This window comes from Anguilla rostrata, chromosome 6 (assembly GCF_018555375.3).
Source record: "Anguilla rostrata isolate EN2019 chromosome 6, ASM1855537v3, whole genome shotgun sequence".
In the NCBI taxonomy this organism is placed as follows: Eukaryota; Metazoa; Chordata; class Actinopteri; order Anguilliformes; family Anguillidae; genus Anguilla; species Anguilla rostrata.
The window spans coordinates 17,492,981-17,518,687 of NC_057938.1; the positions used below are offsets into that span (position 1 = coordinate 17,492,981).

Sequence of the window (25,707 nt, forward strand, 5' to 3'; positions counted from 1 at the left end):
TGTGTATTTCACAGCAATGTGTATTTTTAATTTCAATATATTTGCAGTGAATTCCATTTCTATAAGGGTTTATTTAGATCGTTGGAAGTTTAGTGGAAAAGTAAGGTACTAAAACTACTTCTTTGACAGTGAAAAGATTCATTTTCTGGTATCTGAAGTTTTAAACTCTCAGATATACTTGAATTTGATTGATATTCCAGTGCTATTTCTATACATACGCCTACAGAGCCAAAGAAGAGCCATTCTGCATTTACCTAATGAGCTAATAAATCACATCAGAGAGAAAGATTTCCTCGCTCAAACCTTAATTGTCATGGTATTTAATTGAAACGTTTCGAAATGAAATGTTTGAATGGCCACACGTTCCGGATGCCACCTCTTTGAGCATGTACTGACAGCCTATTAATTTTTTTCATTTCTCGAAACATTTAGGCCTACATGATTAATTACCCTCTTGATTTGATTATTTTCTTGTTAATAAATTGGCTTCACGCTTGGTGTGGGACGATTTCTACAGGAATGTCCTAGCCCTCAGCAAGGCCTTTCCAATCACAAACTCTACACGGCTTGGCGAATTGGCCCATCTCACCATAGCTTTGAAACGCGTGTAAATAAACGATGCAGTCACACCCAATTAACTGGCTCGCCTAAGAACCCACACCGGTAGCACCCATTTGTGGTTTTGCCATGAGCTCCTTGGTGTTCCTTCGCCGGTTCTTCGGAACGGCAAGTGATATGAGTCACGTCTGTAGGAAGTCTGAAGGAAAGGTGTGACTGAGGCGTGGCTGATGAAGATTAAGAGATCGCTGTCTGGGCATCACTTTCAGTGCCTGCTGGGGATCGTTGAGCTGTGAGTTTGTTGGTAATTGCACGCTTCAACAAGATAGACTCGATCAGTCCGATGATTTAGGAGACTGAAACATTCCTCCATCCAACGGCGTGAGGCTTTTTAAATGAAAGCAGCCCTAATCTAACTTTGCTGTGGGTTCCAGACTTTTATTGCATTTCCCTATTCAACACGATACCACATTGAAATAGTATCTCTCTGGATAGATTATGCCCCATGGGGAAATTTGTCGTACGGTGGAAATTTGGAGCCCAAAATTTGAAAAGTCCTCCAGGTGTCATTTTTATTCAGAAGGGATGTTGCAGTAATGAAAAAGAATTTTAAAATGCAATGCAATGATCTAATCTGAAATCACTTCATTGATATGGTATGCATAACATTTGAATGAATCTCAATGTCTTTTTGTTTGTAGCCTATGTTTTAAATGTGGGCTACTCATGGAAGTTCTAAAGCTGAACAGCATATTAGGGAAAATTATAAATAAATATGGATTAATATTGTACTGGATTCAATATGATACAATATTTTACTTGTATTGTACTGGTACTTTCCCTATCTGAATCACAGTTTTGGAACCAGTGTGGGAATACTGGGAATTTGAAATAATCTGGAAATATGTAGGCTATGCCATTTATGATTCTAAACCAGTTATATTTCCTGTAAAGTTGTTAAAAGGCAGAAACTTTTGATTGGAAAGACTTTTAATAAAACATAGTGAGTTCTAAAAGTGCTGAAAATTATTTTATCATTACTGATAGCGGATCTACTAACACCAAGGCTGAAGCAAAGGATTAGAGGACATATCTTCTTAATGTGGAGTGGCCATGATCATAGCCGGCACTTCTGTTGATAAATAAGACGGGGACAAGCGGCCAAGAAAAACAAACCTTAGAGCGATCCAAGGTCTGGACCCAGACCAGGAAAAATATCTGATGGAGCACACAAGTCTGGCACCCAGTCGATCATTTTTCCATGTTTTTTGAGTTGGAGAGGCTTCTGTATCTGCACGACTGTGAGAGTTTTTCCAGGGGTGCCTGCTGAAGGCATCCCAACTGAATTCCCGGAATTCGGAATATGCAAACCCGGAGCTATATTTATCGATTTTATGTCCCCGTACGAAGTATCATTCCACAGTTCAAGGTACTTTCTTACAGAATGTAAATGATCGCTTGACCCACTTTTTTCCCCCTCAAAGGGAATGCGTGTAAACACAGACTTCCTGTGTTAATTGCATTAATTGAGATTTACTAATGAAGGATGAATGCACAATACAAGGGAAATCTAATGACTTAAAGGCAAAGCCTGTGTTCACTTAGACTAAAATAAACACAATGAATCAATTAAAAAATGTATTTACACAAAAACAACACAATGAGATTTTTGTTCTCTAGCAGAAAGTGTATGCCTATGCAAGAGTACATACTGATAGCCAGCTTGACATTCCTACTTAGCATGTAGGGCACTCATATTCTTTATGAACGGACATATCATTTCTAAAATTATTCTAAATGATTTTTCAAGGGCTCTCATGATCGTAAAAGGTCTGGTGTCACACCTCATTTTCTCAGTGTTATTTATTGAATATTTATCCTTCTGCTGACACATTTTATATGAAGGAAAAATGGGCGTGTTTACTCTGCAGATTGTCTGTGTTAAGCCCTGCAGGAGCATTGAGATTAGTTAACATCATTCTGTCACTCAAAAATGGAGGTCATGAATTGTGCTTGCAAACTCCTTAAAGTGAAAGGACAATTTCAGTTGTGTATTTACACGTACAGTATGTACGGCCTCAAGGGTGCGTTTTAGGGAACTTTTCAAAAATAGGCTGAGATGGGAACCGGGAAAGCATTGAGGTCCCTAATGTTCAAAGATGAAAGATCTGTTTATTTTTAAAGTAGTGTTTTCTTGCTTCCACTAAAGCAAGGCTGTCAGAGCGATGATAGGCCCCCCTTTCTTATCTGTTATAATGGCAGAGGTTAATATTTCCTTTGTTGGTATGTGTATGTGGGTTTTTCTTTTTTATACACTGCAAGCCAGAACACAGCCTGGTCAAAAAGACCTGCCTTTCCCTCACGTACATTTATGTCCCAAATATGTCAGTGAAGCACTGAAAAGGAACCCTCAAGACATGTTTAATGAAAGAAAATGTACATCTACGACACATTCCTGGACTAAGTGCTTTGCATTTTACAGCCAGTGCACAGCTGAAACTAGGCGGGCTCCTGAAGCCAAACTCAAACTTGTTTACGCATGTAATTACTACTGAATGTGCAGTGCAGCTTGGCCAGGGCCTTGATAAGACTATTCAATTCATAGCATATTGGGGTCTTAGGTACTTCAAAGGTTCAACTTGACGTTGCTACTTTCCGGTCTCAGTAATTAGCACAAATTCATTAGCACGAATCTCTAATGATAAATAGTATGCTTCCATTTTGCGCAAGTTTTTAAATCTCCCCCTTCTTTGAGAAGTTATTCTTAGACACGCCACCTCTAAGGCGATTACGCAGAGGGTTCCTCTTATTTCTGGACTCACGGTAAGGGCTCTGCGATTCGTTCGCGGCAGCGAAAGTGTAACATGTGGCGTCGTCCCCCGGGATTGGGTGTTGGGAGGTGACACCGGTATTAGGTGGGAGTAATGTGCACCCTTCCCACTGCAAGGTGGGCACCTTCATCTGGTTTCAAGATAAACAATATGGAGGCTGCCTCACGCGCGCCTCACCCTTCCCCGGGAAGGGGTCACGCGTCAGATATGCCGGAAAGTGCAGGGAAGGAGAAGGAGGAGAGAGAGAGGCAAATGAGAGTTTCTCCATTCAGTGGTAATAGCCTATGCTTAGGAAGCCATGATTATGAGTGTTGCTACCAAGAGGCAATTACAGTCACCGTCACGGCGTCGGAGCTGAGCAGGAACACGCGACTGCTGCCGAGGGAGAGGCAAGCAAAGTCGTGTCAGATTTCAGCCCGAAATATTAAATATTTGACCGGATAGATAAAAAAAAAAAAAACCAACTGTTCTGTCTGTTTTTTTTTTTCAGGAATGAATGGGAATGCTTGACGGGAGTGAAGAAAGGATTTTCGGATGCCTGGTTATGGAGCCGTCTGGCGAATAGGTAAGATACTCGAACCGAAAAAAGGCTCTCCCCCCCCCCTCTGCCGCGATCCGTGGTCACCACGGAAAGGCACGCGCTCCTCTGCGTACGTCGCGCGGCTCTGCGGCCGGTCTTCCTCTGCAGCAGGCGGCGTTTCGCGGCACCGTGTCACGCGGCCGCTTCGGGTTCACCTCAGCGCCCTCTCGCCGGGGGGGGGGGGCTCGGGTTCAGACGCTCGGCGGCAAACAGGCCCCCCGGCGGCGTAGCCCGCGCCCGTAAATCACGCTCGTGCGGTGTTTCTGCGAAGCTCTCGGAGGGAGCCGCTGGGTTCGGACATGACCGGGGCATGACAGAGTGCGGCCGTTCTGCTAAGGCCGTTAGAGGAAGCGTGTGTGGGAGTCGCGCGTGTCGTAATGGCGAGACTAGCAAGTTTCCCCTCGGTCTCGCGGGACATATTTGAGAAGTGAGGTAAATCCGATTCGGGGAACCTTTCGGCTTCTTTTTTTTTTTCTTTCCTCTCTCCTGACTGTATGTTTTAAAGAGGGAGTTAACATGGCCGCTCCCTTTTTCTGAAGGAAGAGGCCAAGCATGCTGAGATTTGAATCTGCTGAAATTATTTCCTGAAATAACTGCAATAAATTGGATGCTATTTTTGAAATACGTGTATGTGTTTTTAGGAAAGTGTTTGTGTGGAAAGTGTGTTTTTAGGAAAATGTTCATGTGTGTGTGTGTGTATGCATCTGTATGTGTGTGCACGTGTGTGTGTGCGCTCGCGCACGCGTGTGTGTGTGTGTATGCGTGTGCTTGTGTGTACGTATGTATGCGTGTGTGTGTTTAGGTGTACAGTAGATGTGTGTTGCCCTCAAGCCTGTTAATACACTGTCTAGTTCACTGTATCTCCGCTTAAGGAAGGCACACAATCTAAAATCTAACATTAAGTGTTGAGAGTGGTGATGACTTGCTTGAAGTTAAGGGCAGTATGTGTTGTAGTTAATATTCAATATTAATGCTCCCTGAATTGGGGACTTTTTTAGATTAAGTATTTAGATTTAATTTTATTGTGTTTGTTATTTTACTTTTTGATTTTGTCACAGGCTGAGCTATTGGGTTTAAGAACACTTTGTGAGTGTTAAAACTTACAATTATTCCAATCTTAGCATGTAATGACCATACAATGCTGTTGTAAGTTTTGCTAGGTGCCAAAGTCACCTTCATTGTAAAGTGTGCTGGTAGGCGTCCACAGAATATTGGTAGATTTCCATTGGGCTTTAAAAAAATCCCCCTGGCAGTGTCAGCCTGGAAACCCAACAGGGGACTCTTCAATAACCACAGATACAGTGGAGTCTCCTTAATGCCACAGGGAATTTATGATCATTTGGGGCCCCCTGATTTTGACTGTATAATTAGTCATGGTTCCTTTAGAAAATGCAGCAGCGTCAGCTGTGAGAATAAATGATTTGTCATTGGATTGGGGCCAATTAGACTCCAGTGAAACAGCAAGTGAATAGGGGACATTTCCCTAATAAGTATTCAAGCAATGCTGATACTTGTGGTCTCTCTCCAGCATCAGATCAGACCAATACTCAGAACTCCCCGGTGACAGAACTGACCACTCCAGCGCAGGTTTGAATTTCACTGGATCATTTGTCGGCTAGTGATGGGATGTAATTGGCCGCTTCCCTGTGGGAGAGGCAGTCAAGTAGGTTGTTCTCTCCCTCTCATGACTCTTCATTGACTTCTACTGACACTGTGGCACCTCCATGAGTGAGTGCGTGTCTGTCTGATCCAGACTGTCGTGCTAGTCAGTGTAATTGCAAAATCCCATTACATAAATGAAGAACAAAGGCAAAATAGCTTGTGGATTCCTTCCCTGTCACCAGGCATGTGACCAGTCTGTACCAACATTTGGAATGGAATTTTTTAAAAAAGAATGTGTATGCCCAATCAAAATGGTAAGCCTGCATTGCCTCCCATTGCTGCAACACCCTCCGTCAATTTATCAAGCTGCAAGACTATGAAATAAATCCTCCCAAAATGATGTGGCCAACTGCTGCTCTAGTCTGTAAAGTCAAGCAGTAACTCTTAAGTGCACGTGTCAGTTGCTGGCAACGCTTGTTAAAGCGAATAGCAACCACCCACTGGTCTTTTTAATATAATTGATTTCACTTCTGGTCACTCACAAAGAAGATTATATTTCTCATTTCATTAATTCTTTAATGTGACAGGCATTAAAGGGATTAGGTTTTTGTACTGTAAGTCTGTTTTTTCTTTTTCTTTGTTTAGCTCCAAGAACTCCTGGACACATACTGTGCATAAATATGAAAATGTAACCCCCAGCATTATAAATCTTTTCCATTGTTGAATTAAAAGCAGATGTCTGAATACGGTATTCCACTGTACACACACTTATTGTCACACATGCAGACAAACAATCTCTGGTTATTTCTCTTTTACACTCACACGACCTCCGTCCAATTTAATTTCACAGATTCAAATCATTTTTTGTTTTAATCTGTACTTAAAAAAATAACAAAACAAAGCACTGTCAGACATTTGTAGCTCTCAACTGTTCATGCATCTATTGTAATTTTAACCAATGGTAAACGATTGGTTGGTTGGGAAGCACATGTGTGCTTTGTATGGGCCTGACTGCCTGCGTTACAGCACCTCCCTGGTCTCTGAGCGAAGCCAAACCCGGCATTTGTATAAGTCTGTATGGGAGCCAATTGCGTACATGCTTGATAGATGGCAAAGGCTTTGTGCCATAAGCTCTGTTATAGCAAAGTGGGGGGTGTTTTCAATTATGAGGGTCTAGACTTCAATCCAGGGGCTTAACAGCGGCAGTGCCACAGCTGATGTTTTCGACTGCTCTGGCGCACGGTCCTACGGGGACAACGAGGGAGAGCCTTTCTGAAATGAATGCTACAGCGTGTGTCTGCATGGGCATGCTGCGACATTAGGCGGCTGGCGCATTTAAAATGATAGGCAGATGCATGCAGGATCTTTGCTTCATATGGGCATTTTAGGTACCGGTAACATTGTCCCCCTCAATGTGATGCCACTGAAAAGAGCCTTCAAGGCCTGCAGTTGTGGCTGGACAATTGGAGACTGTAGCACTTGGCACATGCTTGCCTGGTCCTACATTTCCAAATGAAATGCAATACAGATACATTAAACCCATCTCGCATAAGGTTTCTTTAACCCTGGTCTGATGTGTGGAAAGTTGAGGGGTGAGCTGGTGTACAGTGACATAATGCTGTAAGGATGGAAAAAACTGCTCTTGTGGCTGTCAGTGTAATACATTTTTTAAAATTTCCAAATTTGATGTGGCCAGTCATATTTTTTAACTCATCCTACTGTGTTCCTTATAGTGTGTACTGTTGGCCACCAACTGGGCTGTATGAACACAGTGTTTAAGGAGCGTACGTGATCCCTATGTGCCTTCCTTCCTTGGATCTTCCCATGGCAACACCCTTGGGAGGGAGCCACGTAAGGGTGACGTGTGATGATCATAGTTGGTCACCATGCTGATGGTTGGTGTGGTCAGGTTTTATTACCTCCCAGACCCTCATCTTTCTCCACACACCCTTTCGCTTTTGGAGTTTGCAGTGTTCCAGTTACCCCTGATTGGCGACTGAGGTAACAGAAGCGGCTGGATGGGGCGATATTCCTTTCAGAAGGTCCGATGGAGTCTCTGAGCTAGGAGACACTCTGTCTACCTCTGTCAGCTGAGGGGCACATAACACACTCGCCTTCCGCCACCTCCTTCCCTGCCACTGGCTGGTTGGCTGGCTGGCCAAAATGGGAGGGGGGGGTCACATGTATAAACACAAACTCAAAATAGATTATAAACATGATGGCTTTCGTAAAACTTAGGGGGCCAGCAAAAATAACTGGCCGGGCGACAGGGAGCCTGCAATGCCAACTTGCTCACTGAGCTGCCAGGAGCCTCTGTTGGGTCTTATTGCTCCACGGTTACCCCTAGTGACCCACATGCTGCACGCAAATGGTTTTAGAAGCACCCAGCTGCAAATTGGGCCTTTGTATCTTTATCTCCATTAATGCCTAGGCAGGCTCCTTAGCACTTGGACTTTGGACTTCAAATTAAAATAGGAGCTGTTGCTTTCCAGTTTGTCGGAAACTATTTTGCTCACGCTTGTTTGGTGGAAGGCACGAACGGTATTTTGAACACATCGGTCACCTTAAGGTTGATTTGAGGCCCAGGAGATCCCTGCCATTTTGCCAAGTAGCTGACAGCCAGTCGAGCGCGTCTATAGAAAACCCCCTTGCGTAATTTTTGACGTCCGCTTCAAATAACTTCCGTGAGCGTCACGAGCCCATTATAACGGTCTGTGATACATGATACTCATCATGACGCTACCTCCAGCTTGTTACTCTGCTGTATACGTCGGCTCTTGTTTAAATCTGCCTCGTTACTGTTCGCGTTAGTGCTCTTAAATGGGGTAGCCTTTCAGGAGGCTGAGGGACCAGATTGGACAGGGGAAAGTTTTTGGAAAGCTCAGGGTCTGCTCACATGGCACAAACAGGGAGTGGAGATTTTGTTAGAGATGGTTTCCCCCCACCTCTTCATTTGAACATCTGCAGTGATTGTGCATCCCAGCTGTGAATCCAGTCATTTACATAATTTACGGTACAAAAGAGACAGAGAAAGAAAATTATGTTTCCGACTGAGTTCTGGTCATGCAAAAGTCGGGCACAAGTTTTTAAGTCATTAAGCCTTTGCAATTAGTTGCGAGTCCAGGTTCTTGGATCGAATTCATGGCGACCTTGCGCAAAATGCTGCACGTGTTGCAGTGTTTTGTGAGTGCGCATCGCTCGTCAGACTCTGATTCAGAAAGGCAGGTGTGCACTTGCATGCCGAACACGGTTATAAAGGACGTGGTGTTCCTCTTGGAGATCTTCCAATGCCTCTCCATAAAGTACTCAGGACTGGGTGACACAGTAATGCAGTTGTTAATGATGTGGAATTATCACAGGCAGATGTCAAGTAAAGGTGTGGTCTCTTTTATCCCACCTAGTGAGAGAGAGCGAGAGAGAGCGAGAGACAGCGAGGGAGAGAAAGAGTGAGAGAGAGCGAGAGAGAGCGAGAGAGAGCGAGAGACAGCGAGGGAGATAAAGAGTGAGAGAGAGCGAGTAATGGCAGAAGAGAGTGACCAAGAGAGAGACCGAGTGCATGTGTGCCTGTGTGACAGGGATTGTATGGGAGAACTGCACTGTTTACTGTGGATGGGGCCTGGGATATTGGAGGGAGCCATTGTTGAGGGCCTGTGTGGAAGTGGATATATTTCCTCTTTCCACTGTCACATTAAGGAGTTTAGGTCCATTCACATTAATGCCAGAGTCTCTGTGCCCTGTGCTTGCCTGAAGACATGTCATACAGATGTTTCATACCAGCTATGTTTTGCTTATTGTACAGCTATTGAAACATTTTCCTATTTTCTGCCTGTACATGTTCGCGTTAGTCGATAATTATGTCTGCAGCTCACAGTAATCCTCTACCACTATTATCCCCTCTCATTAAATGCTCTACTGCTCAGCCAAAGCCTGTTCGCCCTTAAAAGGAAACTACTTTACTTAATACATTTGTGACTCTCTCAGGTCCTCAGTACGAGGGCTTGAAACTTGACTTTGGAACCCCGGGGGAGGGGATGGAATTAACCCTCTTTCACCGCTGTTGTCATCAGTCCATGACCGACCTGGAGCTTCTCTGGAGCCTGTGACTCTTTTCTTCCTTTTAATAGCCAGGGAGATCCAACTGCTGTCTCCTATATGTGGAACCCATCTCTCCACTGTGGCTCCCAAGAAAGGAGGGGGGTGGGGGGGGGGATGGTGGACAAGGGCAACTGGGTTTTCCCTGTTTGAAAGGAATGACCCCCCCTCCCCACCCGGTTCACATTCACATGATTACAGACATGCGCCTACAGGCTCACTTCCACTGAAATGTGATATTCTCCAAGAACACATGCGTGGATATAATGTATATCTTCATGCTGTTTCAGTGCCCCCGAGTTAGATTTGTCACAGTGCTGGTCTCATTTAGACCGTCTTCATTGGTTAATATGTCATAGCATTACTGCGGCCCTGTGAACTCAAGCGATAGTTCGGCTTCCTCTTTTGTGGCGGGAGGCCAAAGCCGTGGTCGCATTAATCAGTTTGATTTCAAAGACGTTCCTCCGACCGTGGAAGAGATCACACTCCTGCCGTGTCTCTCCCTGCAGTTCCTCATTGTTAGAGACAAGGATCGGGGACCGAATGACTCACACCAGCTGACTCAACTTATTCCATCTTTGTTATGATGAATGAAAAGCTTCTATTCTCTTGCTATATATCAAAGGCCTGGGTCTCCCTGTACCTCTTCCAAGAAGTGTGCTCTGATCCCCTCTAAGAAAATCCTATTTGACTGTATCTGATTGTTTCAGATTTCGACAAAAGGAACGTATAAATAAAAATGATTTGGAAAACTTTGTCCTACTCCAGGCACGCACTGTACTCATAAATAGATTGATGTCGAGGGGACGGCCTTACATCATCAGTAAAAAATATGCAATACAGTAATTTTAACACAAGTCAGTGAAAGTTTATTCCATTAAAAGATCTGACTTTTGCATTTGCTGCATGACACACACATCTGTAATAAAGACAATATAAATGTACTTATAATGATAAGAATTCTCAAATCATAAATCCAGACCATGCATGGAAAATAAGAGCGCGACAAAAGAACTCCACCGTGAACTTGCCTAATTATATCCAGCATATTTAGAACGTCTGGACAGAGCTTCCTGTTTGCAGTGATAATATTTTGACTTGGGAGTCAGCTGTGGACCATCAAACAATCGTAAGGTAACGGGATCCGTCGACCGAATTCTCCTACACAGTAGTAGCAAATGGCTAACGTGACCCCCAAGGATACAAGTAGCCGCTAATTTGGCTGTGGTCACATGCACCCTGAACCATGGAGACAAAAAACCCTCAGTAAGAAACCAGAGAGCATGCGACGTGAGCACTGACCCATTTTTAGTGTGTTTGGGGATTTTTCCTGGATTTTTTGGCCTGTCCCATTGAGCACAGACCCCATCCAGATCATTTCAGTTAATTGCCCACTCATTAATTTTGTTTGCTGCTAAAATTCTAATGCATTACAATGAGCAAAAAGATGAAGATTTGATACTATAATACAGTCCAAATAAAAGTAGCGGTAAGGACACCCATGAAAAGCACTTCAAGACAAAAAATTATGATTTAAAATATGTGTCCGACTAATGCTACTTTCGTTTTCATCTTTTGCCTTCCATGTTTCATTCTTCAAAATTAACTCATCACTCACTTGTCAGGTAAGATATCAAAAGGAATAGTAAGCTAACATTTTGCCAAATAAACCTTGCCTAACAGGTTACCAAGTGGTCTGCTCATTTTGGTGACCACTAAACTTGCCAAGCTGTGTTTGTGAAGAAGAAACTCAAACTTGCATTTAATTACAAGTCAGTCTTTAAACTGTTGATTGCACCCCGGCCAATTTCTGTGTAGAAAGTAGAAAGATTTCTGTTAGTTTATTCCTGAAGAATCCCTCTGTTATATTCTCTCTTGTTTACAAGGAGAATCAGAAACAAAAGGGGGAATGCAAGTGAAACAGTCCTGTTTAAATCCTATTATTCGTGTCCCCGTTCCCTGTAGCATCGGTGCTGTTGGGATTTGAATTAGTGTGTCAATGGAATCAATTATGGATGGGTGAAAGTGATCGCCGCTTCCTGCCTTGTAAACAGCCTTCTGACGCGAAAATGAAAGCCCCGGAAAGTGACTGGGGAAGCCACATATGCTTGACCAAGTGGAAGCACACAGAAGTGGAACCTTTTCCTCCACTTGTGGAGATATCGAAGAAGAGTCCATCCCCTGGTTGCTGGGCAAATCCCAGAGACTGGCCTGACAGAAATCGATCGCTGACAGACTTTCACGGTCACTTCCACATTGGTCGTAAATAAGCTGAAGCTTTTAAAGGCATCCTTAAAGACGTGGCCTTTCTTGTCCACTTCCGTGAGCAGGCCCTTCCAGTAAGTAAGCCTTTCCCTAGGGATTTCTGGGTAGTCAGATGTAACAACAATCACAGGCTGACTGACATTGTTCAGAGGTCTTTATTTTCCCCAAAAAGACCACTTTTCTGAACTGAGTGACATTTTGCCAGTACAAGCCGACATCTGAACATTTTTTATGTGCAAATGAATATAATTCTGTGCTGTGAGAGAGGAGCCCTAAATAGTTTTACAATCAAATGTAGTTATCTCTGTAAATTAAAGAATCATACAATTTTTTGCCAGCATTGTGAGCCTCTTGGTGCTTTCTTAAGTGAAAATGAAAGTACGGAAAGCCCACCAAGGCAGTATTTGACTAATTCTTGTTGCGTAAGTTGTTGGCTATCTCACTGCCTTTCCCAGAATCTTTCTGAGAGGGTTTTTTTGCTGCGAGGAGCCTTTGAGTCAGGCTGGCCAGGCCCCTTCTCGGCGTCGGCCTCTCCTGAAAGGGGACGGCTTCAGATCAAGTGGGATCCTGGGAGATTCCGGTGCTCTCACTTAACCCTGGAGATCCGGTGTTGGGGGACCCGGTGATGGACGGGGACAGCAGTTCAGGATGCTGGGGTGGCCTCACGCACCCTCGCGGGCCCCAAAAACTGCCATTTTTGGAAGCTGCGCTCCTTGGCTCCTGCTGAGTGAGTGCCTCCACATTTTCCCCGCCGGGACACTTTGCCCTTCGGTTCCCCTCCCCTCCCTCCACTCCTATGGGCTGCACAGCTTGTCTCAATAAGCCCTTGTATTTCAAATGCTAACTTTATAGTCTCAACACTCTGGTTCATTTTTTTTCTCTTGTGTAACATCCTGAAACAGTAGAAGCTTCTCTATCAAAGCTGGGGCTCCAATCTTCCCATTCTTAATTCCACTTGAGCAGCAGAGCGGAATAGTTGCTGTTGAGGTTTTTTTTTTCCTGGGTGGCTCTATGCTTAAATCCTGTATGAGACCGTACCCTTGAGAAAGGTACTTAACCTCAAGTGCTTCTGGAAATCTGTGTATGTGGACTGTGAGGTGTACTGTAATATTTATAAATGACTCTGGAGTAGGACAATGGCTTCATAGTTTAATGAAAACGTATTATTTTAATTTCCAGGATTAAGATACCTTCCCATGAAATTTCCAAAAACGGAAAAGGGGTGGGGTGGGGGTGGGGAGGGAATGGGCAGGGGAATCAAATGTTCTGCATACAGTATTGTCCTTAGCATTTGGACAGTGGCATAATTTATGTTGTTTTGCTTAAATTTGTAGGTATTTACGTCCATATCAGTTGAACCATGTAGGAATTTCAGCCCTCTTGCAAACATGGCAGCAGTCATCAGAGTCAGGAGAAGAGGACAAAGGAAAAACAGAATTAAGTCAGGAGATGGTCTTTTCTCTAAGAATAAACCTCTTTAAGATACAGGTTGCACAGCTACACAATAATCACATAACTGCAGGATATCATTGACAGAGTTGAGCCACACACCCAAAGATCAAATTCCCTTCCAGCTATGGTGAAGTTGTTCTTAACTTTACATTTCTTTGCTTCTGGACATTTTCACAGTTACAGATGCTTGGGTTCTAGTGTGTTTTTGCACTGTGCTGTCCAAGGTGCTGGACACTTTGTTTCAGCCTTTGCATATATATTATTTTTTTATACTTATCATGGCTCATTTATTTTCAGATATAATATGAAACTGGTATTGTTACTTGAAGTGGATGTAGGACCTTTTGAGTTTGAATAGATCTTTCACGGTTCCTTATTTTAGCAACACATTATCCGCAAACTGCGGGCACCCTTCCAGCCTCTGCCCTCCTCTGATAATGACTGCCTTGAGGTGATCACGCTTGGCATTGGAAGAAGCCCCGTCAAGTGCAGCCAACTATCCACTGCAGCTGCACTGCAGGGTTTTTCAGGTGATTCTGTGGGAGGTAGGCATGAATGCATTACTTTCACACGTGTTATCCATGTCTGCCCCTCCTCCAGGACAGACTTAGTTTCCCTTGTTGCCGTTCTGAGGCTTAATTTTGATATAGATTACATAATAGTAAGGTGACATTATTATATATTTTTAATTGTCATTGTTTGAGAGGCTGCTGGAAGGTCCTGATCACCAGCCAGCACTCTTGGCTTTGAAGTGTGAACTGGGTCATAATCCTAGATAACAAGTGGTTGCAGCACCATTTGGAGGACATACCATTTGCTGGAGGCAAACCTAGGCAGATGTTGAGAACACGTGGGCCTTACCTGACCTGATAACACTGTCCCTGACTTGTCCTTCTCCTGTCAGGTCCTGGCTTCCAAATATGAAGATTAGTTTCTGAGGAATTAAAATACCTTAATTTCTGAATTGATTTAACCCCTCTATAGTCTGGCATAGGACAATGTAAAGGGTTTATTTGGACTCCTTGGATTTCCTTAGCTTTAGATGACTGTTGTTTAGTTTTATGTTGGTCTGTTCGTGATCATATCAGGCATGAACATGAAGTGTTCCATGTGTAACTTCTTACTTGGGTTTTTTCTTTTCCTTATAAACAAAGCTCCAAAACCCTTTGGGGATGAGCCAAGGGCGTCTGTTAGCCTTTCTGTTATCTGGGGAATGTCCCAAATGAATTTGGGGGCTAATTAACAGAGAAGGAGGCCATTAATCACCATCGGTACAATCTCAGATGTTTGGTAGAGCGGCGGTGAAGCAGTTAAGATCCCTGCTCCGTCTCGTAGCGCGCCAGGCTACGAAAGCCAAGGGATCCAGACAAATTCAGGTCAGCTGTCGGACAAGATTAACAGGGATAATAGGGAGAAAGGGTCCTGGATGAAATCTCAGTTGTTTCAACTAGCCGTCTTCTTGGTTCCACAAGGGAGCCGATACTGAGGGACTCGTTCATTTCCTCGACTATTGTTACTCCCAGTATTATTATTATTAGTGCACCAATCCCCAATCCCTTCTTTTCTTCCTTTTCCTGTAATTTCCCCCAAAATCCACCGAATCTGGCCTATGGTCAATGCTCAGTAACTCAATAGAAGGTTTTTTGGAGCACTATAACAAAACATTTTCTGATCTTAAATGAAAATCGTGACATTCTGTGTCTGTCATGTTTATCGTGATTATCCTTGGTCCTAGGGTGGGAAGGTATGAGATGGCAGAGTAAACCCCTCCTCAGCTCATTATAGAGTTTGCCTGGTCAGTTGGACACTGGTCACTTGGACTGGTCAGTCCAGAAGTCTTTTGTGTTTCAAAAATGGACGATTTTGCAGTGTTGGAATGGGCCACATCTGCTGTTGGACATTCAATTGGAAGAGAAAATGGGCAAAAAAAAGTAAGTACATGACTTGCGTGCAGTTGCAGTTTATTATTAGCCAGCCTCCCTCGTAAAGAGTTTGCGGTCATGAGTAGAACTAATGACCCGAGAAGCTGCTCTATACTGGCCCTGGCACAGGTACTTTCAGAGCTGGAACTTCCTGTGCGTGCCAGCAACTGTCTATTAAACATGAAACCAAAATGTTTGCTTTTAAAAGGTGCTGAGGGTGGTTCAGTGAGGGAAACGTGATCCAGGGAAACCATTTGGTTGGACATAATCTACCTTATGTGATATGTGATATGTGTGACATATGTCTTCTGCACTCTGCTGAATGCCCAACTGAACACTTTTGCTCTGGTGTTCATTTTCAGATGCTTTGTAACCTCGTCCAGAAATTGTCAAGTTTATATCAGGCTGCCTTTGCGTGTGTGCACTGAATGAATGTAAATCCTGTGCGTTTGAGAAAGGTGCGTGAAAAGGTCCATCTATATATGGCTCACAGCACTGTTTACACCTTGAAGTGAATTCCGTCAGTTAACTCCCCTCTCCTGCAGCTGGCCTGTGTCTGTATCTTTGCAGCCAGGGGTTCCTGAAGTCCCGTAAAGGGGGCCTCTTTCTCTGTGTCCAGGCCCAGAGGCCTGTCCTTCCTGTCCTTCCTGTTACCACCAGCCTCTGGCCGATGCGGTTGTCCTGACTCACTCGTTTCCCCAGCGCTGGCCGTACCCTCCCGCTGTCCTCCAGGGACGCTCGAAAAGCAGCGGGTCCCTGTGTGACGTAACGACTTCATTAATTACCTCGCACCTGGAGAGGATTTGGCTCCGCACGGAAGGGATTGAAATGGTATAGGCCTATGAGCAATATTCCGCTGTGGCCAGACCAACGCCGATCCCTGACTCCGAGACGGCGTCTGACCCCACCCGTTACACCCTTCACACTCACGCCAGCCTCCCACCCCGCCCAACCCCACCCAACCCCACCCAACAGCCTTCAAGAGTTTTCCCAAAGATCACATCAAGACATTCTGATTTCTAAAAAACCCAAATGCTGAAATTACAGGGATACATTTCTTTTTTTAAAGGCTGGAATCTCAGAAAATGCAAATGTGAACATGCTCTCATGGTGCTCAATGAGGAGGCTTAATTGGTGCTCTGTTTTTTCTCTCAGTTGTAATTTTTAGTCTGTTTTGATCTGAGCAAGTGGAAAACCTTCTGTGTGAAAGGGCCTTTGGTTTTTCTACCAGAGAAATACTCCTAGCATTCAATTGGATGCTGTATTTTAAAATGGGCTAGTGACTTGGTGAATGTGCTTGGTACATTCAAATAATCATTACTATTTGCACTGTTTTTGAAATCCTTATCCTTATTTGAAATCCTTTTTTTGCCGTAGCAGTTGAAATATGCACTTTTACAGTTAAATATAAATTTTAAGGTAAACTATCTTCTAAATTGATCATTTTTGACAGCATGTCCATAGGTTGCTAGAAGTGAACAAAGTAGCTGTCCAAGTTACCGATCAACGGATTTCGGACCTTTCAGACATAAAGCCAAAGAGGGTTATTGTTTATGTACAGCCATTTTAGTATCCCTTCTGTTCAGGAAAAAAGGCCTTCTCTGCCAAAGGTCAAACAGTGTAAGCGATTCGGGAAGCTTTGGATAAGAAAATACGTGACTCATTCTTTTTCCTTTGAATGGAGCATTGCTGAAAATTAGACACTGTTTTCCACATCATTCCCAGAGGGCAAGTGAACGCTCGATCCCCCGCCTCTGACCGCAGTGTGTCATTCGCTGCTAATGAGGTGCGTTACGGTTTACCCGTCCATGCCCATTCCCCTGCCCGCCACGCACTCGTCATACTTTGGACTGAACATCATACGCATTTTTGTCTGGCTGAAAAAATTGCCTCGATGAAAGGTATATTCAGTAAAAAAATATATAGATTTTATCGGTCTACGTTGTGCAACTTTATTGGAATCCTTTTTTCAAGAAGACACCGGGTTCCAGTTTCATATCTCTGGCTAGAACTGTAATTTTGAAGGAATTAAGGTTTATCCTCGCATTTCGAAGGGTGCTAGCAGCGGGGGTGACGGATCTGCCTCCCTGAAGAGTGCACACGAACAGAGAGCCTGCTAGCTGAGGCGAACCAACAGACTGTACCCTGCGTAATTCAGATTCAGATCACATATCCATTTGCCACTGAGCAACTCTGTATCTGTGGAAGTGGTGAGCCTGTGCGGTCTTCCTTTTCGTTTCTCTGGAAGACCGAGCTGGAACGTCTCTAAACTTTGTTTTGTGCCTTTTGGAAGCAGCCACTCTGGCGTGACCTCTTTCTGTGCTGTTTTTACTGCTCCGCCAAAGTCCATTAAAAAGATCAATAAATTGTCGATGGAGAAGAGGTACTGTGGTACCACAGTGTGGTAGCTGAGCGCTGTAGTGTGGGTTCGATGGCTTTTAACTGCACGCAGCCTGTCCCCTCCCTTCCCCCCTGAAAACCAGAGCCTTTTAAAAAGTCTATTTCTGGGCTTGTTTGGGAGCTTGACAAAGACGGCCTGTGGCATGATGGCGACCGATGTGCCAGTGGTCCATTTGTGGTTCCGGGAACAGGACAACAGCCATGCCAGCTGACGGCGCGGTTCATCAGATACATGGAGGCTGGGTTAGGGCAGCGTATCCTTAAGGGCCACAATCAAGCGAGTTCCCCAGCCTGTGAAGTAATCTGCTATCTGAGATGGAGGGGAAGTCTAGGTGGTTTGTGATGAGGTCAGGTCGCTAGGAGACGGGGTACAATAGCAAGGGACAAAGGGGAAGACTGTACCTTTAGCCTGGGAACAAGGCTTCCAGGCCGTTGCCTGTGGTGACGGGGAGATAAGGCGGTCGACTTGAGAGGAGCCAGATCAAAGCCAGGCCCTGTGTGTACTCGCCACATCAGATAGAGCTGAAACAAGAGCAAAGTTTCAGCCGCGGAGCTCCCACTACACCAGCACTGACCCTGAGCGCTGATGCACCTGGGACTTCGATATGGGGGGTCTCAGAGAGGCTTCATCGGCAACCGACATCTACACACACACACACACACACACGAACACACACACGCATACATGTGCCCAAAAACAGGTACGCGCACACACACACGCATACACACACACAGATACACGAACACACACACACATGCCCACACACACACACACACACACACAAACACACACACACACGCACACACAAACACACACACACATACACACAAACGCACACACACATACACACACACACACACACACACAAACGCACACACGCACACACGCATAGATGCGCCCAAAAACAGACACACACATACACACACACACACACAGACACACAAATACACACGCACACAACCACGCACACGCATACGCACACACAGATACACGAACACACACACACATGCCCACACACACACACACATACACACGCACACAAACACACGCACACACACGCAAACTCACATACATACACAGACACACAAACACACACACACCTACACGCGTGCACACACACACAGACACTCGCACACACAAACACACGCAGACATGCAAACACACAAAGAGACATATGTACACACATAACGACACTTAGACACAAGCACGAGCGTGAACAGAGCATGCGCGTACTCACATGCATTTGTACATGCATGCAGAGTGCTTTGGAATGCATCATTCAGAGCGCAACACGAGTACAGCCAAACGAGTGCATGCTCACGTGCTGCCGCCCGTCCAGTGTGCCTCACACAGTAGGCAGTTTCCTGCAGGAGCTCCTCGGGTTACTGTGTCTGGCCGGAAGGCCCCCTCCCTTTCCCAAAACCGGACCCCTTGTTGTAATCGTGTTTTGAGTAAAGTCTGTGGGTAGAGCTCTACATATCGAGCCGTCGCATTGGGCAGCTGCGATCACATGCGCGACGGGGATGACTGCAGCGGAGAGAGGGAGCAGGGAAGCGGGAGCTCTTTATTTGCGTAGCCGCGGTTGTTTTCTCTTCCGCGCGGACCCGTTTAATGGAATGTCCCTGAAACTGGAGACGTCTCTCTTTCACCGGAGGAAATGCCTTTCGGGGAGGGGGGAGGGGCCTTATTTGTGAAAACGCTCTTGTAGGGTATAATCACCTGATGATTGCCGCGTCCCGGTCCTTCGGAAAACGCGGCTTTGGAAACGATGACTTTCCTTGCTGTAACCCTTAGTCAAGCATTTAGTCAATTTCGCGACGCGCCGCAGACCCACTGGCTGGTGGTCCGGTAATTTTCCGTGGCTGGTAAAGGATGAGGTGTTCTTTAGCATGCGTGCAGCCTTACTGTAGCTTAGGCAGGTCCTGTGCTATTCTGCTACATTTTCAATGTAGACGTAAGCCGTCCGTATTTAGGCATAATTTAATTTCCATTTCTAATAGCCTTAAAACATTGTTGCAGGAGGGGAGGGGACCACTTTTTACAAAGTGAAAAAACTTCATTTTTACTAAAAGACAGGTATATCTATACCACAGAGGACCCCAATGAAATCCAGGTGAGAGGTCATTAAAACTGCTTTATTGAATACATCTGAAAAAAATGCATCAAAAAATGAAAAAAGAAAATTCTCCCTGTCACATATTTTTTTTCTTTGACAGCATGAGCGAATGCGACGGCCTGTTTTTTGTGTTATTTATTTCACTGGAAAGGGGGCTTGCAGAGAGAAATATTTATGAGGTGCTGGTCTGACGGAGCTCGGTTTTGGGCAGCACATGAATTGGAGCGAGCCAGCGCCTTCGGGAGAAATTCTGAGGCCTGACATCACATGACCACGCGTGCTCTCACATCTGAAGCTCCAGAGCCACAGAGTGACGCTTTAGTGCTCACTGAGGTTTCTCACCTTCTGTTTCCTTGTCATTTGCAGGTTAACGATTTTTAAATACAGAATTCTAGACACTGCTGTGAAGGGCGCTGTGCTCTAAAAACTTGGTGTTCCATTGATGGTTGTGTTTTTATGGTTGAGATTTTTTTTTTTTTGGTTAAGACTCCGAGTAAGTACTTTTCTGGTGCGCAGAGACCAAAGTTAGGAATTTTCATCACTGTATCAAATGCATATATCCATGTTTCATTATTACTGAAAAACGATATGAGTAAAAACCACTTTGTTATTTTTATTGTGGTGTGATCCGGGATGGAATCCTGAACGGTTGCTCCCATCTGATTTTCCAGAGAAGCCACAGCTAAAAAAACAAACTTTTCCAAACACAGATGCATCTAACAGGTTCAGGTCAGATGAGAGCAGTACATGCTGTGTACATGTCCGATGTTGAGGAACTGCTGGGGGCGGGAGTTTGCATGTGGGTAATGAAGAGACTGGATTCAGAGCAGCCAGCTTCCTCGCCCTCCGTGGATAGCTAACTCGAGGTCGTTGACCCCCTTGCTTGTGCTTGGCTTGGGAACGTTTAGCTCTGCTAACAAGGAGAGAATAGTTTACTGCTGAGCTTCTTCGGCCAGGAAGGCCAAACAAGAGGATATGATAGATTCTGCTTCATGTGAAAGTTGAATAGGGAGAAGTAGGGAATTAAAGTAATTGCACATCATAAGTATGTATGCCTGTATGTGTGTGCATGTGTGTGTAGGTGTGTGCATGCAAGACTGCGTGCGCATGTGAGATTTGGGTATGTGTGTGTGTGTGTCTGCATGTGTGTGTATGTGAGTGTGTGTGTGTGTGTGTGTGCGTATGTGTGTATGCGAGTGTGTGTGTGTTTGTGTGTGTGCGTATGTGTGTATGCGAGTGTGTGTGTGTGTGTGTGTGAGTGTGCGCGCATGTGTGTATGCGAGTGTCTGTGTGTGTGTATCCGTGTGTGTGTGTGTGAATGAGTCAGCTCTGGTGAGTGAGGGGGGTCTGGCAGGGACAGTCAGGCTGTGTCTCTGAGCGAGCGTGAAGAGCTGGGAACAGCTGGCCTCTCGCTCGACCCCCTGCACCGTGTGAATCACCCGCCCGACTCCGCGGGCCCCTCTCCCCCGCAGCCAGCAGGAGGTCTCAGGCTGGCCAGAGCACGGTGAGGAAGATGAACAGGGGGGAGGAAGGCCTGAGTGACTCAGCAGTGAGGTGAATTCCCGGGGTGAATTCCGATGTTACCACCTTTCTGTCGGGAAATGGCCTGGAAGTGCCGCTCTGCTCTGGCCGTCTGTTTCAGGGATCTGGACAACGTGTCTGCCCTGCCAGAGAGCTGCCTATCTGATTCTCTGGGCTTGAGAGGCTGTGTTTTGTTTATATATATATAAGTGCTGCAGCATTCTTTTTTTCTTTTAACCCACTTATTGCAGCCGAATGCAAATTTCCACTTGTGCGTACAGTGATGTTCTGGTCTTGCATAGCAAATCCTCTGACAGTCGTGCCGCTTATAGGAGCTAACTGCCTTTTACTCTTTAGCATAGGAAGTGGAACAATGTGGAAGGTTTCCTTGTACGAACATCCCAAAAATAGCTACAATCAGGGTTATGGCCGCTCTGGCCCTGTGGTGAGGATAAAGAGCGTGCTGTGGATAGAGACGCCCGCGTTGCTCAATAGCTGGCCTGGGTTTCTGTTCCATAGCAACCCTTGCAGCAGCGAGTGCTGCTTGGCAGATTGAGCCGTAGAAATGTGGAAACTGTGTCAGGGTTTTTTTTTTTGTAAAGCAGTAATAAGCTCAGTCCAGACTTCAGCGGGTCCCGAAGGGGGGGGGGGGGAGATTAAAGGGGTGCACGGCCGACGTCGCTGTGGTCGGGCTGGGCGTGGCTTTTCGCCGTCTGCGCGAGCGTCCGGCCGCCGTCCGTGCTCCGCGGCATCGCGCCACCCGCGAAAACCCGGGGTTCCGCAGGGGCCAGAGCTCGGGGTTTCGGCTTTTCCTAGCGGCGTCGGTCGCCCCCGGGGGCCCAGCCGTCGCTCTGTTGAGAATCCACGGCTTCGCTCAGCAGTAATTTGCTGAAACCTCTAAGTCCGGAGGGAGTCTTAGCGGGGAAAAACCAGAGACGGAGACGGGTGGGGGGGTTATGGGGGTTTAGCGAGTGATCTGGCACATCTGTTTTCCCGGAGAAGGCCCGGATTCCTCGTCTTCCAGGTCGCCGGCTGGGAAAGGGCGCCGGACCGAGGCCTCGTGAAAGGATGCTGGCACAAGTGCCCTCGCGCGAGGAGTCGTGTCCGTCTCTACCCCCGCCGACGGGATCGCGTCTCAGTACGCCGTCGCTTTGATCCGCGGCCGAAGGGGGGCGGCCAGACGGGACGGCCGGGCGACGTGGATCTGCGCCCGATAAGATAGCGTGTACAGCGGCCGCGCTTCCAGCCTGCTGTGCGTCTTCAGCCCGCGGGGAGGGGGGGGGCGGGGAGAATTCAGTGCCCCATTTGTTGTGGCTGGGGCCTCTGTACTCTGTACTAAGGCTCCTGTCTGCAGGCTGAATTACGCATTCCGTTTGCTCTGCCAGAGACTGGCTTGATTAAAATGTGACGAGCGCTTCTTCCTCTTCCCTCTCCCATTCCAGATTTTTAAAAGTAATTAATTTCTGCGCTTATCCGTTAATTGGCCCATTCATTTATTACAAGCGAAAGGTGAAAGCAACTGATTAAATTTCAATTTGCCCTCACTCTGAATCTTGATTTGAAAGCTGCCTGCGACATTGGACAAATGGAGGAAAGCAGCTTTTATGAACTGCGGGCAGTATTCAATGAGAATGCGGCTGCCCACTGAGGAAATTAATAAAGGAAAAAAAGGTCATGGAATTGGATCAAAAATGTGTCCTCATATTCTCTTTTTTAAGGAGGCATATTCTTCTTTTGAATACTTATTGTCTTGAGCTATGGTAAAATACTTGTTGGCTGCTGGTATGTTCAGAAAACAATGCTCAGAAAAAGAATATAATCCTTATATTATTTGAGATTGGTGGGGAGCATATTATGTTTCACATTTGAATACCAAATGCCATGAGTCATCTGCCTTTTGGTATATAACCCTTATATTCTTTTTTTGTGGGAACGGGGAGCATGTTCTTTTGCGCATTTGAATATGTAATGCCTTCTGCTGTGATTAGGCTTAAGTAGTTTGCTAACATGGCAAAATGAGTTTTACCAGATGTATTTTTTTGCCTGGATCCCTGCCCCTTTTTCATCTTGGAATGCTTGTTTTTGAAGGCTGAGTGCGATATTTAGCAGTGAAATGGAGCGCTGCGAAGAGCTGGATGCATTTCTTTGTGAGAAAGCGGAACGCGGGTGAAGAACACGCCGGAAAGCCGGAGAAGTGCCAGAGCCGACGTGTAGCCAGAGGCAGGACTGAAGTGGCTCAGTGTGAATGAGCCGGGTCAGAGAGGCCAGGCTCGTGGGGGCGGGGGAAGGTGGCCATTATGTTTCCCCTGTTGCTTGTCTCAGACTTGTTTCGGTCAATTTCACCCTCCGCCCCTTGCGGACACACAGGTCAGGATTAAATTAGCCGTGACTCGCAATTAAATGCGGTGTTTGATTTTTTTTTTTTCTGCTTCAGTGCAACAGTTTGCAGAGTGATTGTCCAAAATGATTTATAAAAAATTCATTTTAAAAACAGGAAAAAAAATATATTAAAATACATATTAAACTTGCGGTTTATTTATTTATTTACAAAGTTAAGGACAATTTGTGAATGAACCCTAGGCTACGATCCAGCTGAATCCTCAATCTGCAAGTCGATTTTCCAAGTCATCTGGTTTAATTGGGAACTAAACCCAGCTATGTGTGGAAGAGGGGAGGTGGGGAACATAAGGTCACAAGGTTTGGCACATGTAGTACTCTTAGTGCAAAGAGGATCCCCCCACCTGTCAATTCAATTTGGGAGTAGGGAAGGTGTTGTTCTGTGAAGTATCGTAAAGGAGGGGTCTGTCAGTCATTGCCGACACGCTGGTCCGTAGAAATCAGGCTGAACCACAGACACATCTGCACCATTGCTGCTAAACCAGAGTTTACGAACCAACAGCTAAAGTATTCCAGTTTCAAGCTTTTTTTTATTGACCCAATTTTATTTTTTCCCACCAGTGACAAAGGGCCTGCATTCAATCAACATTCGTTCTTAACTTTCGCTTTCAAAGTAAAACTGTACTGATTCCTTTACTCGCCACACCGTGCTTGTGAAGAATGCAGATTTTCATTTAAATGTAAGTCCACGTTAAGGACAAATGTTTCTTGAAAACCTTGCCAACCTTTTTCATCTCCCACCTAGAGCCCAAATGGTTAAAGTTTTTTTTTTTTTTTTTTTAAACAAGAAAAAAAGAGTATCCAGAGTGCCTGTAATCCCTCTTTTATTAACTTATTGTTGTTTCACAAGCCAAGTTCCCCCTTGTGGGAAGGTCTTTAAAAGTCATTACTCAAGCAGAGACAAACAAAGCCAGTGGCAGGACCTCCTTGGCAGGCCCCGCACAATAACAAGATGGGGCATGGCTCTGCACGGAGAGTGCCTTGATTCCCGGGCCCCTGACCCGGGCCCCTGCCCCGCCCTCTTTTATTGTTCGCCGTGTTTTTGTAGGATCCTCTCTCCGCTCCCGTCCGCTTCCGGTCCCCCCCGCGGGGGCCACGTTTGACCCGACCGGCGTTAACCCTCGCTTTACACCCCCCCCACCCCTTTGAGCTATTTCAGATATGAAGTGGACATGATGACATATCTTTAGTTTTAATAGCAACAAGGTCCGTTTCGCCCGTGTACCGAGACGTTGTTTCTACATAATTGGGCGTGAGGGCCGGAAAGATTGTTTTACCAGCCCCGGCGCTGGAGACCCGGCGGCTGAAGCCGGCCCGGCGAATGGAAACCGAACGCCGTGCCGTGAGCCGCGGAACACATGCGCCACTGACAAGATGAAAAGGCTGTGGATTGATTTAAAGGCTGTAATTAAAGCCGGAACAAATTGGGAGCAAAATGAGAAATGGATGAGGAAATAAGGGGCGAAGGTGGCGGCCGGTGGGGTGTGCATGGATAACTGAATGCTGCTGTGGATGAGGAAGGACTGCGGGCCCCCGGGGAGCTCTGTCTCTCTGGACCAGATTATTCCTGTGTGTGCGTGTGTCTGTGTCTGTCTGCCTGTCTGTGTGTGTGTCTGTGCTTGTGTGTGTGTCTGTGTGCGCGTGTGTGTGTATGTGTCTGTGTCTGTGTGTGTGCGTGTGTGTGTGTGTGTGTCTGTGTCTGTCTGCCTGTCTGTGTGTGTGTCTGTGCTTGTGTGTGTGTGTTTGTGTAGGTGTGTGTGTGAGTGGCTGTCCATCTGCGTGTGTGTGTGTGTGTGTGTGTCTGTGTCTGTGTCTGTGCATGTGTGTGTGTGTCTGTCAGTCTGCCTGTCTGTGTGTGTGTCTGTGCATGTGTGTGCGTGTGGGTGTGTGTGTTTGTGTGTGTGTGTGTGTGAGTGGCTGTCCGTCTGTGTGTGTGTGTGTGTGTGTGTGCATGTGCGCGTGTGTGGCTG

At 45.8% G+C, this 25,707-nt stretch overlaps 1 protein-coding gene across 3 annotated transcripts in view; it reads left to right on the top strand.

Annotated features, from left to right (window-relative positions):
• The window catches only part of ppp2r3a (protein phosphatase 2, regulatory subunit B'', alpha), a 78,018-nt gene that overhangs the window by 13,950 nt on the left and 38,361 nt on the right, over positions 1–25,707 (top strand). For 2 of the 3 annotated variants that reach the window (XM_064338724.1, XM_064338725.1), the window contains exon 2: positions 3,880–3,954. The exons of the other annotated variant lie outside the window; for it this stretch is intronic. The gene's annotated coding sequence lies outside the window, so the exon portion shown is untranslated. The remainder of the gene's footprint in view (positions 1–3,879; positions 3,955–25,707) is intronic. 3 annotated transcript variants of the gene reach the window in all.